The sequence below is a fragment of the Macaca fascicularis genome, chromosome 19, assembly GCF_037993035.2.
Source record: "Macaca fascicularis isolate 582-1 chromosome 19, T2T-MFA8v1.1".
Taxonomy (NCBI): Eukaryota; Metazoa; Chordata; class Mammalia; order Primates; family Cercopithecidae; genus Macaca; species Macaca fascicularis.
In genome coordinates, this window is record NC_088393.1 from 54,851,873 (window position 1) to 54,869,639 (window position 17,767).

General features: G+C 45.3%; 1 protein-coding gene across 1 annotated transcript in view; it reads left to right on the top strand.

Annotated features, from left to right (window-relative positions):
- The first annotated feature begins 98 nt into the window (after positions 1 to 98).
- The window catches only part of ARHGAP35 (Rho GTPase activating protein 35), a 151,331-nt gene continuing 133,662 nt past the window's right edge, over positions 99 to 17,767 (top strand). The window contains exon 1 of the mRNA XM_045380095.2: positions 99 to 317. The gene's annotated coding sequence lies outside the window, so the exon portion shown is untranslated. The remainder of the gene's footprint in view (positions 318 to 17,767) is intronic.

Genomic DNA, 17,767 nt, shown 5'->3' on the forward strand with positions numbered 1-17,767 from the left:
CCATTGCGAGTGAGGGAGGGAGGGAGGGAGGGAGTGAGCGAGGCTGGTCCGCCCTCCCCCTGGTTCCCGCCCCTCCCCCCTTCCCCTCCCCGCCCCCCGCCCCGAGGGAGAGCCGCGGCGCGGCGGCAGGAGGAGGTGGAGGAGGCGGAGGAGGGAACCCGCGAGGGAGGGTCCGCCCGGCCCCCCGCCGCCGGAGCCGCCGCCGCCGCCGCCGCCTCAGCAGCCGCTGGACTAGGAGCAGGGGAACATGGCGCCGGGGCCCCCGTCGTTGCTGCCGGGATCCTGGAGGCCGGGGCCGCGCTGAGGGCGCCCAGCTGGTGAGTGCGCGAGCTCACGGGCCCCGGGCGGCGAGGCCGGGCGCCGCCCCGCTGAGGGGTCCAGGGGGAGGCGGGGACGGCGGGGCCCGGAGCCCGCGAACAATGGAGGAGCTGGAGGGGGAGGGGAGGAGCGGCCCCCCCAGCTCCCCGGGCCCCGCCGTCCCCGTCGCTTCGCGCGTCGGCCCGGCCCGTGGGGCCTTTCTGCCCTTTGGACCTACCCCTGCCCGCCGCAGCCCTGCTGTCCTCGCTGCCGCCCCCACCCCCGATCAGTTGGGATCTCGGTGTCTGCCTCAGAGCCTCTCCGACTTCAGCCATCCGGCTCCCAATTCTGCGACCCCCTTCCCTCTTCCACCCCTCCATAATGCCCTTCGCTCCTCCCGGGCTCTGCAGTGCTCTTGGGACCCACCTTTTTCTCATTGACCATTCTGCATCCCTTAATTGTGGCTCCCACTTTTGAGATCCGTGACCCTTCTGCTTCTTCTCGATTCTGCTCTCACCACCCTTCAGATCTGTCCTCGGCCCCTTCTTTGACCTACCTGCTGTGCTATTATTCTTGTCTCAGAATATGTTGCACCCTGGGAGCTGTCCCTTTAGGACCTGCGGTTCCAACCCCTTGGAGATCCATCTGAGACCCCTGTTCAACCAGGCACTGCTGCCCCAGGTCTTCCCCTTGGACTTAATCCGGTTCCCTCGTGGGCCCTACTATCTGCATTTCTGTCTGCCCTCTCACAGAGCCTGCTGCACCCCGGGATGCCCCTCGGCTGGCCTTCTGACCCTTCCGTGCCCCAGTTCATTCCCCTGATCCCCTCGGACTTGGCTGCACCGTGCTTGCCTCTTCCCCTTCTCAGCTCTTGTTACCGTTTGCCATTCAGACCCTTTCCTCTCTTCCATACCTTTCTGCCTCTTAGCTCTGCCCATTGCCCGACCTCAGATCTTGCTGCGCTCCCCTCACCTGCTTGCTTCTGACTGCCTTCCCGGGAAGCAGCCTCCTCCCGCTTCTCTGACTCTGCAGGTCTCCCATTTCTGCTGTTCACTCAACTGATCTCTCCCTAACTCAGACTGCCTTCAGTTTCAGCCCCAGTGTTCTCTTGGAGGTTTCCTGTTTCCCCCACCTCCTTTTTGGCACTTCTCTGAGCTACTGCATGCATTTGCTACTCCTTTCTTTGGCCTGTATCTCCTTCAGTTCTCTGCCTAAAAACTGCTTCCTGTCCCCTTTGCTCCAACTCCTCTCCTCCCCGTTTTAGCCCTTAGACATGCCCTTTAACGTCACTATACCTCTGATACCTCCCGGGCTGGTCACCCATCCCCTTCCCGTTGTGCATCTCACAGACCTGCCCCTAGATCCATTTTGTACCTGCACTTTCTCCTCGTTTTTTTCAATTCTGCCCCATCCTCTATTTAGTGTTTCCCTCCCCAGCTCGGCTGTTTCGGAGCTGTCCACTTGCCCGCATGTTTTTAGACCGGTTTTTAACTTCTGTATTGCCGTCCGCGCTTGGAGCGGTCCTTTAACACTGGGGTTCTTGTCACTGTGTCCCCTCTCTGTTCCCTCCCGAGTCTTAAGTTTTCCACATGACATTCTCTTCCCCCCACCATTTTGATTCAGCCTTCACCCTTCACTCTGCTTTATTTGCCCCCCCGTCCACTGCCCTGCCTCTTGTCTTCTTTTGGAGTTCTCACTCCCTCCAATTGTGACATTAAGATGTCTTCTTAATCATTCTTTCCTATGTATCCCCCCCACCTTCCTCTTGGAGCTGCCTCAGTGCTGTGATAGATTCTCACTCCCCTTACTCACCTTTGATATCCCTCTCCCAATTCTGTTCGTCTTGGACTTGTTTCCTTCCTCACCTTTTTTTTTTTCCCTTTCCCCTTGTATCTTGGCAGGCTCCTCTTCCCATTTAGTTCCTATCAGACCTGCTCATCGCAGCTCACCACCCGTGGCCCACCCATTCCCCATTGAGCACTTCCCCTTTCAGGCATGTCTTTCTCTGTTTTCCATCCCTCTGCTGCAGAGGCAAAGGGGCTGGATTGGGCCTTAGGCTCTCAGGCTCTGAGACTGCAGATTCTCTCTCTGCACCCTAACCCTGAGGGTTCTATCCCCAGGGATCCTGAGAGATCTGGGTAAATAGGTGGGAGTTGGTTGATTGTTACTGCTCTGTGGAGTCTGGGAGTGTCTCCCCCATTTCTCCCACTTCCACTAGGTTAGTAGTGTGGAGGGAGGTAGATCTCTTTCCGTTGCCCCATTTTCTTTTCTCTGCTGTTTGCTCTCCCCCTTCCGATTTCTGGGCTCTGCAGCTTTGTGTCCTTTGGAAAAGGGGATTGCAGCTGCTCACAGATCTTTATTCTCTTTCTCACTTTCCCTCTTTCCTTCTCTGAGCGGTTGCATACAGTACCCTGTCTCCTATTCCACCTCTAAGCCAGCACCCCTAGGAGTGTGCTTTTTTTTCCCCCAGCTGACAAGTCATTTTGTTTTACCTCTAGCTGGGGAAATGCCAGTTCTCAGATTCTCCCGATCCCACTGGGGGTTATGGCCACACTTGGACCTAGGGAAGCTACAGTCTTGCCTTCCCTAATGGCCTCTGGTTTGCAGTGTGACCTTGGGGGAGGGGATGGGGAAGGTGGGCTTATTATTTCTTTTTCACCTCTGCTCCAGGGAAGGCTCCAGCTTCCTGGTCTTCAAAATGGTGAGGGCTTGGGTTTGGAAAGCACTTTGCGGTTGTTTGTTGAAAGAGAGAGTGCCAAGTGTCACTCAGATTTCTGCCCTCTGGTATTGCAGGCTCTCCCTGCCACAGGAGCTGAGTGCCTCTGGGCAGATCCATGCTAGATTCTGGGGCTCATTGGTGTACAAGGGGTGTGTGGGTGGGCGCTGACATTCCTTAAGCTTTTTGAGTGACCTGATTTGGTAGAGTTAGAAAAGGGTGCCAGGAACTGGTGGATGTGATTGGATTTTTAGTCTTATTATCTGAGAAATGCGTCTTAGCTACCATTCCTGAGCGATTTTCTTTAATGACTATATGGTTGGGCGGCGGGGCGGATTTAGGAAGTTCATTCAGGGGTAAAGGTGGTTTTTACAGAAAATCTATCCAACCATTTTCCTTCCTTAACTTGGGAAAGGGGATCTTTTGCATGTTCTAGGTTTATTTATTTTATTTCTTAAGTAAATCAAAAGCCTGATTTTTTTTTCCCTGCTGTGGCCTAGGGCAATTGTATATTAAAGTAGCCATCCAACTGTGAAGGAGCATTTACTGGAAGGACTTTCTTAACTGAGCTATGATCAAACTTTGTTTATTTTAGTACTTATTTAGAAATAATTCTGTGTGGACATATTTGAAATAAAAAACATTCACTGTCATCTACAGAGTTGGACCATTCATTCATCAAATATTAGGGCATTTGTATATGAGACAGTGAAGAGGGCTGATAGTAGATCTGTATGGCTCCTTGAACTTTTTAAAATTTTCTGACAGAATCTGGTAATTTTAATGATCTATGTATGGCATGGGTTTTCACCATTATTGACTTAAAGATTTTTTGATTCATTTCTGTTGGTGAATTTTTAGCCTTGTATATCATGATTAATTTCCTGAATTTATGTTAGAGTTTGTGTTACCCATGTTAGTATCAATGGTTGTTTTGTTTTTTATTCTTAACATAGAAGTGACAGATAATTAAGAATAAAAACAACTGTGTATGCAGTACTGCTTAAATGTGTGTCCCAGAGTTTTAATATCATTGGCAGCATAAAAAGGTCCTGCATGCCAAAAGCCTAAGTTTACATAATAGGGAGAGAGGAAACACAGAATAAAGAGCTGATTTTTCCACCTACACGGCTAACCGATGTTCTTAAAGACTGTCAGATTTCTCTGAGGCCAGCAGAGGCCCCAACTCCAGCATTGACATTTGCTTTCATGATGGAATTGGGTGCTACAGAAATGTGAGGTGGTAGCCTTGGCCTTCTGGCACAGTTAATATGCCATTTGGAGTCGGGGGGCTGGAGCAGGAGATGGCGGTAGGCAACTGCTTTCGACGTAGTAACATGTTTTCAGGGGCTCTTGCCCTGCCTAGGAAATCTTTGTAAAGACTTTTAAAAACTAATCTGATCAAAGTTCCTCGTTTAAGTCATCATCTTGTTTTCAACTAACCTTTTTTTGGCCATCCCCCCCGCCTTTTACCTGCCCCCCATTTTCCTTGGCATGGTGAAGGTTGACGCATTTAGGACGGTGACAAATCAGAAAATACTCATTCTTCTTGATCCAGAAGAGAAGAAGTTGAAAGAAGTTGTCGGTGTGCAGATTCATGGGCAGATCCATGGACCTTGATGGTGACTTTTGGCAAAGGACACAGCCTGGGAGGGGTGGGGGCTGCACAGGTGACAGTGAACCATAGCCTGATAAATGTTTGGTGAGTCTGCATGTGAGGAGGTGAGGCATCAGGTCAATATAGTTGGAGATTGAAAAGGTTGGAGTGGCTGTTGGTCTCCGTCTAGTCTGGTCTGCTTCCCATCTTTGGTCCACTGTGGTCTCCTGAGAGGTGTTAGGCTGCTTGCAGGGTCTTCCTGTGATCTGCTATAACTATTGTCAGTCACCACCTGGCAGTCTAAACAATGTCTTAATTTACACAGTCATCGTGATTTTTTTTTTTTTTTTTTTTGAGACGGAGTTTCACTCTTGTTGCCCAGGCTGGAGTGCAGTGGCGCAATCTCAGCTCCCCACAACCTCCGCCTCCCGGGTTCAAGCGATTCTCCTGCCTCAGCTTCTGAAGTAGCTGGGATTATAGGCATGCGCCACCACGCCAGGTTAATTTTTGTATTTTTAGTAGAGATGGGGTTTCATCATGTTGGCCAGGCTGGTCTTGAACTCCTGACTTCAAGTGATCCACCTGCCTCGGCCTCCCAAAGTGCTGGGATTACAGGCATGAGCCACCACGCCTGACCTGTTTTTCCCTTTTTAAAAAAAATCTTCTGTTATTCATCACGGCACTATCCATGATGTCCAGTTGGTAAGATTTCTTTTTCACGATCTATAAAATGGCTAAAATTGAGATTCTTTGCATGAAGAGAGAAGGTGACTAGCAGAAATACCTCCTTTGACGCCTTGCGTTCATTGGAACTCAGTGTGAAAGTCAGTGCCTGGTCTAGCCTCCTCATTTACAGATGGAGGAATGGAAGGCTGGCATAACGCATTGTGACAGGCTTCCTGCCACAGCAGAAAAGTACTGGACTTATATAACGGCGGGGACCTGCCTTCTGATCTAGGCCTTGTCCTAATTAGTTGGGACCTTGAACAAATTGCTTTACCTCTCTGGGCTTCACCTTCCTAGTCTGAAGTCTGGTGTGCTGTCCAGGTCTGATTGTAGATTCTTGTTGTCCTGGGTCACGTACCAAGTTAGAGCTGGGGCTTAGGACTAAGCTCCTGTTGCTGCTCTTTGATTCCTCCCTCACCTGCCAATCCCCAACTGCCTGTCATCAAGTCCTATAACCTGGAGTTTGTGTAGGGGGCTCTTTCCCTGGGAGACGCAGTAAAATGAGCTGGATTACCTTTGTATACTTTTTCAGATATAAAATAAACACTGCCTGTTTTTCAACTGTTCACATGGAAATTACTTTATAATTTAGGGGGATGGGATTATCCAGATTATATTAGCTACATAACTGAAACCATATATCTCTTTTAAAAACAATATGGAATTTTTCAAGCTGAGTCATTGTTGACCTAGGCTCTCAAACAGCAATGGTCTGAATAGCACTTGTATTCCTGGCATTAAGAAATGCAAACAAATAATTCATGTTCATCTTCCCGAAAGTTTCTTTCTATTTAACTTTTGATCCAATGCTTTATCAGGCTTCATCTATGAAGAATTCTTGAAGATAACTTTTGGTACCTGTCAATCTAATTTTCATTTATTTGCTTTTCTGATATTGAGAAATGCCATTAAGTTGATATATTAGCAGAGAACCAGATAGTTTCAGCCATGAAGTATCATTACAGGAAAGTAATATTTATTTTAGTTGAAAATAGCCAGACTTGCCTATCTCTCTCATTTTCCTTTATTGAAACAAACATTTTCTTTTTATGCACTTTGCAGCAGTTGTGACTGTTGTATTATAGATCTGTAGGTATTTCCTGCCTCTTTTGCTCTCCTAATATCTCTGCATTCTTACTTGGATGATGTCCTCGTCCTGGCCACTGTAGTAAATTGGTAATTGAATTTGAACAATTGAGAGGCAACTTCCTATGATGTAAAGAATGTTAAAGAAACCTGGATTCTAGCCCTAGCCCTGCCATTTACTAGCTGTGTAACTAGCCAAATCATTTTCAATTCTGTGGACTACAGTTCCTTCATTTGAAAAATGAGGGGATTATACTAGTTAGTTCCCATTCTGCCTTATGTTGTGGCTAATAATAGATTGTCATTTCTCTCTAGATAGATAGTAAACTCCTGAGGATGAGGAGCCTCTTACATTATCTTTGATTTCCCACCACACCTAGCAGAATACTTTGTACTTGGTAGGCCCCCATTGCATCCATGTTGATAGAAGATAAAACAGGTGCTAGAGTCTTTTTTTTTTTTTTAGATGTTTATACCAACTGTAATGGCCATTTGCAGACTTTAAATGCTTAGAGGGCCTGCTGTCCTGGTCAGCTTTTTTTTTCTTTCTTTCTTTCTTTTTTTTTGAGACGGACTCTTGCTCTATCCCCCAGTCTGGAGTGCAGTGGCGAGATCTCGGCTCACTGCAACCTCCGCCTCCTGAATTCCAGCTATTCTCATGCCTCAACCTCCCGAGTGGCTGGGATTACAGGCGCACGCCAACCATGCCCATCTAATTTTTATATTTTTAGTAGAGACGGGGTTTTGCCACGTTGGCCAGCCTGGTCTCGAACTCCTGACCTCAGGTGAGCCACCCGCCTTGGCATCCCAAAGTGCTGGGATGACAGACGTGAGCCACCGCGCCTGGCCCTGGCCCAGGATACTTTAATCTGCATACTTGCTGTATTATACATTTCTTGATCATGGTGACACAGTTAATAAGTAGTAAGGCAGTGTTAAGAATCCACATCTGTCTGATTTCAAAATTTGTGTTTATTTTATTAGGCTACGTTGCCTCTCTGGGCATATAATAATTAGCATAGTTCATCACCTTAAGGAATTTATAGTCAGTTGTAAACAATTAACCATATAGGGTGAAGAGAAGTAAATGTTGAATAGACTATTCTGATTAGTATCTGGCTTCTTGGGACATAATCCTGTATTAATGGTCTTGAAGACTTTCATATTCAGAGATTTGAGCACACAGTAGGTTCTGTATCACAGCATTTTGAAAAGAGTCTACACCACAAGTACCAGCTTGCCTTTTTAGCCAGCATATTTGGAAAAGTTGAGCATTTTATTTCTGATCTGGATTCAAACACAGGTGTAACAAAACTGTAAGTAAACTAGTCTAACAGGAAGAAGGTAGAGATGTTTGGTCATGTAATAACTCCTTAAATCTACATTTTTTTCAGCAAGTAGAAAAGTATTTGGGTAGCTACAAATTGAAATATTTTCTTTAGGTAGGCAACTAAAAATATATGCATAGAATATATGCAACTACAATTTGTCAATTTACAATTAAAAATAAAAAAAGAAACATACAGATAGAAATACATCTTTCCTCTTGAGTTATTTATGTGGAGCTCACTATGATACTCTTTTTTTTTTTTTTCTCGCGACGTAGTCTTCCTCTGTCACTCAGGCTGGAGCACAGTGGTGCAATCTCAGCTCACTGCAACCTTCACATCCCAGGTTCAAGTGATTGTCCTGCTTCAGCCTCCCGAGTAGCTGGGATTACAGGCGCATACCACCATGCCTGGCTAGTTTTTTGTATTTTTAGTAGAGATGGGGTTTCACCATGTTGGCCAGGCTGGTCTTAAACTCCTGACCTCAGGTGATCCTTATGCTTCGGCCTCCCAAAGTGCTGGGATTACAGGCCTGAGCCTCCCCATAGGGCCATAATACTTTATTTTTATTTTTATTTTTTTTTATTTTTTTATTTTTTTTGAGACGGAGTCTTGCTCTGTCACCCAGGCTGGAGTGCAGTGGCCGGATCTCAGCTCACTGCAAGCTCCGCCTCCCAGGTTTACGCCATTCTCCTGCCTAGCCTCCCGAGTAGCTGGGACTACAGGCGCCCGCCACCTCGCCCGGCTATTTTTTTGTATTTTTTTAGTAGAGACGGGGTTTCACCGTGTTAGCCGGGATCGTCTCTCGATCTCCTGACCTCGTGATCCGCCCATCTCGGCCTCCCAAAGTGCTGGGATTACAGGCTTGAGCCACCGCGCCCGGCCCATAATACTTTATTTAGTAACTTTTTGCATTTAATAAAATGTTAGTCTAAAAGTATGCTGGTTAGTTACAGCTAATAGCCTCCTGAGGTGTATATATATAGTTGGCCAGGCGTGGTGGCTCACGCCTATAATCCCAGCACTTTGGGAGGCCAAGGTGGGCAGATCACCTAAACACCTAGCCCCCAGAGGTAAAGGCTGCAATGAGCCATGATCGCGCCACTCCAGTCCTGCCTGGGTGATGAAGTGAGACTTTGTCTCAAAAAAAAAAAAAAAAAAATTATATATGTGTGTGTGTGTGTATGTGTGTGTATATGTATTTGCATTGTGTGTTTGTGTATGTATATAGTTGCATTGTACTTTTTCCTCATTTTCATTTAAAAGAAAGGTCAAAACTGTGGCTTTATCTTTTGCAGCCTGCACTACTTAGGAATGAGACAAAGGAAAATGATTACCATTAATTGCCATGGGCAATTAAAAAGAGTTCTTTGTTCAGTAACAAATTGATTGTGTACAAATGAAAGTCAGCACTGCGTTAATACAAGATTATTAGATTCTTGAAATCTGCACTTCTGGTAGAGTAGCTTTCACTTCAAGGGAATTATTTCACTGGGAATAGCTTACCTAAATGATTGGTGATAAAACGTATCACTAGATCTTTATTTTTCAGAAATGCCTATTAACGTTGTAGGTAGAGGCTGGTGGATATGCTGCTTTTATAGTAACCTTTTTAATGGCCTGAAATCACTGTGTATGTTTTTTAATGCTGCCAGCGTATAAGAAATTTCTTCCTCTGATTGCTCAGTCATTTGAGGAATGTAGATAAAGCCTTTGATAAATGAGGAAAAAGAGAAGACTCCTGACTGCTGTGGAGTGGGTCGTGGCTGTTGGCATGTACCTAGTAGTAGCCACTCAATAACCACAAAGGCTTAAAAAATGGCAGCCTTAGCTAAAGTTGTTATGATTTGATGTTATGTATATACAAGGTGTATATATTTTCTTGTGTACAAATCCCCTTTTAAGTTTTTTCTTAAAAAATTAAAGTATAATCTACATGTAGAAAAGTAAATAAATCTTAAGTGTCCATTTCTGAATATTTTGCATGTTGTACAAGCCCCTTTTTCCTATGATGGGGCATGATTCCCTTTTCTACATAGTTCTTACTGAGCTGGAAATTATTTGAGAGTCTAGTCTATATAAGGCACTTCAATTATTACTTTAATATACAAATGTGAACATGTAGGATGTTTCTAACTTTACCTATCTGGGCTGGGTCAAATACCTGATAAAGAATGGGATAACGGTGATTTCATTGTATAAATTATCACAAGTGTGAAAGCATTCCTTTAACAGATCTTTTCTACTCGTGTTGTAATTCCAGATTATTTTGGTCTCTGTTTGCAGAAATTAAAAGAAAAGAGATAGTGGTCGATGCTGATGAGAGTGAAATGGAACTGATATTGAAATTACTATCAGGCCTGCAAACTAGTGTGAACTTTCAGGAAAGTAGTTTAGCAATGTTTTATTTGTTTGTTTTTTGAGATGGAGTCTTGCTGTGTCACCCAGGCTAGAGTGCAGTGGCATGATCTCGGCTCACTGCGAGCTCTGCCTCCTGGGTTCAAGCAATTCTCCTGCCTCAGCCTCCCCATTAACTGGGATTACAAGCGCGTGCCACCATGCCTGGCTAATTTTTGTACTTTTAGTAGAGATGGGGTTTTGCCATGTTGGCCAGGCTCGTCTTGAACTCCTGACCTCATGTGATCTACCTGCCTCGGCCTCCCCAAGTGCTGGGATTACAGGCGTGAGCCACCGCACTCGGCCTGTTTTTCTTGTTGTTGTTGTTTGTTTTTTGTTTTTTTTTTCCAAGAGAGAGTTTTGCTCTGTTGCTCAGGCTGGAGTGCAGTGGTGTAATCTTGGCTCACTGCAACCTCCGCCTCCCGGGTTCAAGGGATTCTCTTGCCTCAGCCTCCCAAGTAGCTGGATTACAGGCACCCACCACCATGCCTAGCTAATTTTTGTGATATATTCATGTGTGTGTGTATATATATATATATTTTGTTGTTGTTGTTGTTGTTTTGAGTAGGTACGAGGTTTCACCATGTTGGCCAGGGTGTTCTTGAATTCCTGACCTCAAGTGATCTGCCCACCTCGGCCTCCCAGAGTGCTGGGATAACAGGCGTGAGCTACCATGCCCATCCAGCAATGTTTTAAGAAACATACAATCCTTGATCTACTTATAAGAATCTATAGGACCGGGTGCGGTGGCTCATGCCTGTAATCCCAGCACTTGGGGAGGCCTAAGTGGGCGGATCTCTTGAGGTCAGGAGTTCGAGACCAGCCTGGCCAACATGGTGAAACCCCATCTCTACTGAAAATACAAAAAATTAGCCGGGCATGGTGGCGGGTGCCTGTAATCTCAGCTATTCGGGAGGCTGAGGTAGGAGAATCGCTTGAACCTGGAAGACAGAGGTTGCGTTGAGTGGAGATTACGCCATTGCACTCCAGCGTGGGTGACAGAGTGAGACTCTGTCTCACAGAAAAAAAAAAAAAGAATCTATAGGGACCGAGAAATAGAGATGTGAATCAAGATTGTATACAAAAGAAATGTTAACTATGTTAACTATATGGATGTTTATAAATTAACAAAAAAAAATCTAAATGTTTTAACCTTAGGGGAATGGTTTGCTTTATGGAAAGGTTATGGAGTCATTAAAAAAGTATGTTTTTGAGAATATTTGACATGGGAAAGTGCACACAAAATAAAATTAAATGTGGGAAAAAATAGGATATAGAACTATAAACAGCATGAGTCCAGTTATTTTAAAATATATATACGAAAAAGTGGAAGAAATATGCTGAAGTATTACTAGTTAACTCTGTGTTGTAGGATTATGAGTGATTAAAACTTTTTTTTGAATTTTCCCAAGCTTTCCACAATGATTTTACTATTTCTGATTCAGGGAAAACAAGATTAAACAAGTTTTTTTTTTGTAGTGTGGTTGTCTTGTGTTTGGCTTTTCTTATAAACATATGAAGGAAAAATTGAGCCAAAAAGCAATAAATTAGCCATGGTAAGATCTGTTGGACTCTTTAGTATCTTCGAAGGTAAGACATTCACCCTTTCTTAGAGAATAATCAAATTAATTACTAATAATATTACCAAATAATAACAGTGACCTGTTTATTACATACCAGAAGACTACGAAACGTTATCTTATATTCTCCTCACAATAACCCTCTGGGGTAGGTGGTATTCTCACCTTCTAGATGAGGAACCGAGGTTCCAGAGAGGGGACTTGCCCAAGGCCACATGGCTAGTAGGTCCCCAAAGCAGTCTGGCCCAGAGTCTCTGCTCCCTACTGCCTTCTCTGGCCAACTTTACAGTTTCCAGAATGCTTTTTTTACACACTTTCCAGAAAGTCTGGAAAGGACTTTACACTTTCCAGAATGGTTTCGCCCAGTGTGATCTCAGCCCAGAGATGAAGATAATTCAAATCTACTCCATGGTGGATAGAGCTGAACCCTTGGTTATCTTTAAACAAGGTTCTCTTCTAATCCCCGAAGTGTGCTTGTTTTAAGAGAAAGGAGCAGGGCCAGGCGCAATGGCTCACGCCTATAATCCTGGCACTTTGGGAGGCCAAGGTGGGCGGATCACGAGGTCAGGAGATCGAGACCATCCCCGATCGATAATACGATGAAACCCCCTCTCTACTAAAAGTATTTTCGTGAAAATATGAAAAAATTGGCTGGGCATGGTGGCAGGCGCCTTTAGTCCCAGCTACTCGGGAGGCTGAGGCAGGAGAATGGCGTGAACCCGGGAGGCGGAGCTTGCAGTGAGCGGAGATCGCCACTGCACTCCAGCCTGGGTGACAGAGCGAGACTCCGTCTCAAAAAAAAGCAGGCTGGGCACGGTGGCTCACACCTGTAATCCTAGCACTTTGGGGGGCCGAGGTGGGCGGATCATTTGAGGAGTTCAAAACTGCCCTAGCCAACATGGTGAAACCCCATCTCTACTAAAAATACAAAAAAAAATTTAGCCAGGCTTGGTGGCGGGCACCTGTAATCCTGCTACTTGGGAGGCTGAGGCAGGAGAATTGCTTGAACCCAGGAGGTGGAGGTTGCAGTGAGCTGAGATCATGCCACTGCACTCCAGCCTGGCTGACAGAGTGAGACTCCATCTCAAAAAAAAAAAAAAAAAGCCATTGGTCAAAGTCGGAAATGGCTATAAAATTAGTTATGTGTTCCCTTTTATGCGCCAAAAACATTTTAATAGGCTGGCGTGCAATGGCACAATCTTGGCTCATTGTAACCTCCACCTCCCGGGTACACGTGATTCTCTGGCCTCAGCCTCCTGAGTAGCTGGGATTACAGGCATGCACCACCACGCTGGGCTGATTTTGTATTTTTAGTAGAGACAGAGTTTTTCCATGTTCATGAGGCTGGTCTCAAACTCCTGACCTCAGGTGATCTGCCCGCTTCAGCCTCCCAAGTGCTGGGATTACAGGTGTGAGCCACCTTGCCCGGCTAAGCTAAGCTATTAAAATTTTTTTTCCCAGAGTCCTATTTTGAAGTCCTGTCTTTAATTAATTTTATTTAAATAATTTAGCAAAAGTATTAAGCAGAAGAGGGAACAAACTAGTTCTTTGTAGTTCAGAGGATAGAGGTAGAGATATGGGTATCTACAAGGTTTACAGTGCACAAAACATGCCTCCTCCTCCTCTCGGAGAATTTATATGCCGTTTATAAAACAAAAGCAATTCTTCCCTTACAGGTAACACAAGGAACACCCTGTTTCTTTAGCAGAATGTAAAAAATTTAGAAGGCCAGTGGCCTGATTATTTTTCCTTGATCTTATCTTAAAGAATTATGTGTGACTAAGCATTTCAATGCAAGAATGCATTGACTAGGAAGACCGATTTCATCTTATTATGAGAAAGAACTTTTTTTTTTTTTTTTTTTTTTTGAGACGGAGTCTCGCTCTGTCACCCAGGCTGGAGTGCAGTGGCTGGATCTCAGCTCACTGCAAGCTCCGCCTGCCGGGTTTTATGCCATTCTCCTGCCTCAGCCTCCCGAGTAGCTGGGACTACAGGCGCCCACCACCTCGCCCAGCTAGTTTTTTGTATTTTTTTTTTTTAGTAGAGACGGGGTTTCACCATGTTAGCCAGGATGGTCTCGATCTCCTGACCTCGTGATCCGCCCGTCTCGGCCTCCCAAAGTGCTGAGATTACAGGCTTGAGGCACCGCGCCCGGCCGAGAAAGAACTTTTAAAGAAAGTGATCCAAGCTCGTGTTTTATGTTTTGTCTTTTTTTTTTTGAGTCGGAGTCTTGCTCTGTTGCCCTGGCTGGAGTGCAATGATGCGATCTTTGGCTTACTGCAACCTCCGCCTCCTGGGTTCCAGCAATTCTCCTGCCTCAGCCTCCTGAGTAGCTGGGATTATAGACACACGCCACCACACCCGGCCAATTTTTGCATTTTTAGTAGAGATGGGGTTTCACCATGTTGGTCAGGCTGGTCTCGAACTCCTGACCTCTTGATCCGCCTGCCTGGGCCTCTCAAAGTGCTGGAATTCCAGGCATGAGCCACCGCGCCCGGTCTCGTTTTGTCTTAAATAAACAATAATTTTAAAGTTTACCCCATTTGGTTTTATTGTCGTTTTTATTTAACAAGACGTCTACACATATATCTATTAAATGTTTATTTACTGATCATTCTTTCTGTTGTTGGGGAGAGTAACAGATCTTCAAGGAGGTTGGTGTTCAGGCATCAGGAAGAAATTGCAAAATAAAGCATTTTGGATGCTCTGTGAGATTTTTGTCTTTTGTTCCTCCATTTGTTCTGTGACATCACCTAGAACATGACCTGACAGGTCAGTAGGAGCTCAGTGTTCGTTGAATAAAGGTATGAGTTTCTGAATGAGAGAACCCTGGAATAGATGAAGTTTGTCGCCTTTCAGTCTTCAGATTCTTGTGATTCCTCAAGCCAGGTAGAGGAAAGAAACTTACCTATTGTTAGTTTTCATTTGCATCTCACCAACTTTGTGACTTAGGACAAGTCATTTATTCTTATTCTGAGTTCTCTTGTCTATAAAATGGGCTTAAATACCTATTTTGCTTGCCACGGTCTTTTTATTTTTATTTTTTGAGAACTAAATGCCGAGAGTAAACATAACGCTGAAGTTGGTAACCTTTGATTTTGCTGGAAGAATGAAAGAGAGCAATTAGGTAATTAAAATGTTCAGGTAAGTGAGCATGTGAGAGTGCTGCAAAGACGGCATAATGAAACTTTGGATCAGTGGAGCAGCACATGCTATTGATTTGTTATCTCGGTCTTTGTACAACTTGTAATTTGCCCCCAGGTAGCAGATAGTTTGAAGGTCTTATCAGAAAGTGTCTTATACACCTAAATGTTAACACCAGGTCATAGGCCAAATAGCAGTTGTCCACTTTTGTTGAGGCCTCCGTTACTCTTTTTCTCATCATGACACATGGCTTAGGTTTGAGTCCCAGTCCCACCTCTTACCTGCTCTGCACCCTCCGACAAGGCCCCTTAAACTCTTGGTGCCTTAGGCACGTCGTCTATTAAAAAGAATATGGTAGTGCTTACTCATAGGGTAACTGTGCTAGTTAATATGCTTACTATATGTCATTATTAGTGCTGCCCTACCTGGACCTGGCTTTTTTTTTTTTTTTTAATTTTTTTTTTTGAGACAGGATCTCACCCATGCTCCATGGAGTACAGTGGCATTATCACACCTTACTGCAGCCTTACCTCACAGGCTCAATCATCTTGCTTCAGCCTCTGAGTAGCTGGGACAACAGGTGTATGCATGCCATCAAGCCCAGCTAATTTTTTTAAAATTTGTTGTTGTTGTTGTTTTCTTTTGAGATGGAGTCTCACTCTGTTGCCCAGGCTGGAGTATAGTGGCGCAATCTTGGCTCACTGCAACCTCTGCCTCCCGGTTTAAGTGATTCTCCTGCCTCAGCCTCCCATGTAGCTGGGACTACAGGCACCCACCACCACACCTGGCTAATGTTTGTATTTTTGCTAGAGACGGGGTTTCACCATATTGGCCAGGCTGGTCTGGAACTCCTGACCATGATTCTCCCGCCTCAGCCTCCCAGAGTGCTAGGATTACAAGCGTGAGCCTCCGTGCCCAGCCTAAATGTTTTTATTTTTCACAGAGGCATGGACTTGCTGTGTTGCCCAGGCTGGTCTTGAACTCTAGACTCAAGCCTCCCTTTTCAGCCTCCCAAAGTGCTGGGATTACAGGTGTGAGCACTTGGCCGGACTTGGCTTTAAGAGACCAGCTAAAGAATATAGTGGTAGGAAAATAAATATAGGCATAACTCAGAGATAGTGTGGGATTAGGTCCAGACTACTGCAATAAAGCATATATGGCAATAAAGCCAGTCACATATTTTTTGGTTTCCCAGTGCATATAAAAGTTATATTTTGGTCAAGCGCAGTGGCTCATGCCTGTAATCCCAGCACTTTGGGAGGCAGAAGTAAGTGGATCACCTGAGGTCAGGAGTTTGAGACCAGCCTGACCAACATGGAGGAACTCCATTTCTACTAAACATACAAAATTAGCCAGGCGTGGTGGCAGGCACCTGTAATCCCAGCCACTCAGGAGGCTGAGGCAGGAGAATCACTTGAAACCAGGAGGCAGAGGTTGCGGTGAGCCAAGATCATGCCATTGCACTCCAGCCTGGGCAACGAGCAAAACTCTGTCTCAAAAAGAAAAAAAAGTGATGTTTTGGCCAGGTGCGGTGGGTCATGCCCGTAATCCCAGCACTTTGGGAGGCGGAGGTGAGTTGATAACCTAAGGTCAGGAGTTCGAGACCAGCCTGGCCAAAGTGTTGAAACCCCGCCTCTACTAAAAATACAAAAATTAGCCAGGCATAGTGGTGGGCACCTGTAATCCCAGCTACTTGGGAGCCTGAGGCAGGAGAATTGCTTGAACCTGGGGGGCGGAGGTTGCAGTGAGCCGTGATCGTGCCATTGCGCTCCAGCCTGGACAACAAGAGCAAGACTGTCTCAAAAAGTAATAAAAAAAATTAAGAAATAAAAGTTATCTTTACGCTATACTGTAGTCTAAGTGTGCAGTAACATTATGTCTTTAAAAAGGTATATAAATTTTAAAATACCTTTTTAAAAAATTTAAATATTTTATCAATTAATTTTTTTGTGTTGGGGGCGGACAGAGTTTCGCTCTTGTTGCCCAGGCTGGAGTTTAGTGGCGTGATCTCAGCTCATTGCAACCTCTGCCTCTCGGGTTCAGGCAATTCTCCTGCCTCAGCCTCCCAAGTAGCTGGGATTACAGGCACCTGCCACCATGCCTGGCTAATTTTTTGAATTTTTAGTAAAGATGGAGTTTCATCATGTTGGCCAAGCTGGTCTCGAATTCCTGACCTCAGGTGATCTACCCGCCTTGGCCTCCCAAAGTGCTGGGATTACAGGCGTGAGCCACCGTTCCCGGCTTAAATTTTTTAATTTTTTATGTTTTTTTTTTGAGACAGAGTCTTCTTTTGTTATCCAGGCTAGAGAGTGCAGTGGTGCTCACTGCAGCCTCCACTTCCCAGATTTAAGCAGTTCTCTCAGCATCCTGAATAGCTGGAACTACAAATGCGCATCACCACACCTGGCTAAATTTTTTGTAGTTTTAGTAAAAATGGGGTTTCTGCATATTGACCAGGCTGGTCTCAACTCCTGGCCTCAAGTGATCCATCCATCTCGGCTTCCCAAAGTGCTGGGATTACAGGTATCAGCCATCACGCCTGGCCTAATATTTATTTTATTTTTTTGAGACAGACTCTCACTCTGTCACCCAGTTTGACATGCAGTGGTGCAGTCTTGGCTCACTGCAACATCTGCCTCTCGGGTTCAAGCAATTCTTGTGCCTCAGCCTCTGGAGTAGCTGGGTCTAGAGATGCGCACACCACCATGCTTGGCTAATGTTTATATTTTTCGTAGACATGGGGTTTCGCCATGTTGGCCAGGGTGATCTCAAACTCCTAGCCTCAAGTGATCTGCCCACCTCGGCCTCCCCAAGTGCTGGGTTGATAGGCAGGAGCCACGGTGCCCAGCTCCCCCAACTTCTTTTGTTGTTGTTGTTGTTGTTGTTTTTGAGATAT